The following is a 1,779-nucleotide window of genomic DNA, read 5'->3' as shown; positions in this document are numbered from 1 at the left end:
CCTCCCTTTTATTCGATACCTCAGAGTACACGATATCTGTTAAAAATGAAATTAATGGATGAAAAAAAAAAAAAAATGTGAGGCAGCGTGGTGGAATCAGGCTCTCGTCAAAATAATTAAAGTAAACTAACTTGCATTTTTCTGCATGTTTGTGGATTTTTATCAAATTTTAGATTTTTGGCTCTACACCTTTCATGCCCATTAAAGAACTCATTTCTGTGTGGGTTTTTCTGAAAAACGTTGGTTAAAGGCACAAAAAATGTAAATTTTTAGTTACCACGGACTCTTAAGCTGGGGAAATAACTAATCTTTGGCGGCCATTTTCTCACTAATTTTACCTCTGAAAACAGGCGACCCCCACCTCCTTCATTTACAAATATCTCGACTTGTATTCAAGATAAATGGATATTTTTTCAACCAAATAAGGACAAGTAAACAAGCTTTCAGGTGATACCAATAACTCCACATGCCCAAAAATTGACGAGAGCCTGATTTCACCACGCTGCCTCACATATGCTTAACATGATAACCAGACGTATCACAACGCGATGGGATCAGGAGCTTGTCAATTTTTGGACGTTTTAAAATTTGGATGTATTGACATAATCTCAAAGACTTTTGGTGAAACAAATAATATTCATCTACCTTGAATAGAAGTTAAGATAATTTGCGAATGAAGGAGGAGAGTGTCATCTGGTGCCAGCGGTGAAATTAGCGAGAAAATGGCCTCCAAAGTCTGGTGACTTCCAAAGTTTGAGGTTAAGGTGTTGGCATCTTATTCAAAGGTCCCGGGTTTGAATCTGGGTAGCAACCGAGCAATTTTCTTCTCTACATTTGTCCCCTTTCACCTACTTTCCTGTTTTCTAGCAATGTTCTGTCGTCCTCTTTCGTCTCCTCTTTCTGCCCCCACCCCCTCACCTCCTTTGCCCCCCTCCTCTGGGCTCCTGACTATTTCTGCAGCGTTTCTACTGCTACTCCTTGGCTCCTTCTTACTGCTGTCTTTCAGCCACACCCCTGATCTTCTGGTAGGAAAGATCTACACCTAGCCTTCTCGAACAAGGGCGAAAAATCTCGGAGGGCCCTTGTGCAAGTTGCGCACGTTACAGATTCCTTGGTGGTCTAAAATCGATAAGAGTAGGCTTCGGCCGCCACGCAGGCAAAATTCAAAATTTCCTACCAATTGAAAAAGTTTAATGTGTCCCGCGTGCTCATATGACCTTATTATGCAGTGGCGGGCAAAGGAAAAGAATTACCACAACAACAAATAATAATAATTGAGTGTCCTGCCTTGGAAACTACAAATGTACGTCTTGTGTGTGTGTGTGTGTGTGTGTGTGTGTGTGTGTGTGTGTGTGTGTGTGTGTGTGTGTGTGTGTGTGTCTTTCATTAACAACGACAACGTGTTCCTGTAAAATCAACACAGAAAAGCGTTTTTAAATTGGCATAAAAGATGTTGAGCCTAAAGCAAACATTTCGAAAAAAAATTCCTAATTGGCGGAAGAATATCGGTTTCTTCGATTTCATTATTTTTCCGTGCTCCTGATTCCACCAGGATGCCCAAACACACGTGTGCACAGGGCTTTAGCGATGTGTCGCTTTCACACACATGTGTGTACATGTCTTTAGTGGTGTGCCGCATTCATACACATATTATGTGTATAAACGTCTTGAGCGGTGTGTCCCATTCACATGTGTGTGTGTGTGTGTGTGTGTGTTCGTGTGTGTATGTGTGTGTGTGTGTGTGTTTGTGTGTGTGTGTGTGTTTGTGTGTGTGTGTGT

General features: G+C 41.5%; 1 protein-coding gene across 1 annotated transcript in view; it reads left to right on the top strand.

Annotated features, from left to right (window-relative positions):
- The window catches only part of LOC101844962 (basement membrane-specific heparan sulfate proteoglycan core protein), a gene marked incomplete at its 5' end in the record, with an annotated part of 33,661 nt that overhangs the window by 1,110 nt on the left and 30,772 nt on the right, over positions 1 to 1,779 (top strand).

Source organism: Aplysia californica, unplaced genomic scaffold, assembly GCF_000002075.1.
Source record: "Aplysia californica isolate F4 #8 unplaced genomic scaffold, AplCal3.0 scaffold01012, whole genome shotgun sequence".
In the NCBI taxonomy this organism is placed as follows: Eukaryota; Metazoa; Mollusca; class Gastropoda; order Aplysiida; family Aplysiidae; genus Aplysia; species Aplysia californica.
Note: the sequence above shows the minus strand (reverse complement) of the source record. Positions and strands in the feature narration are given on the sequence as shown.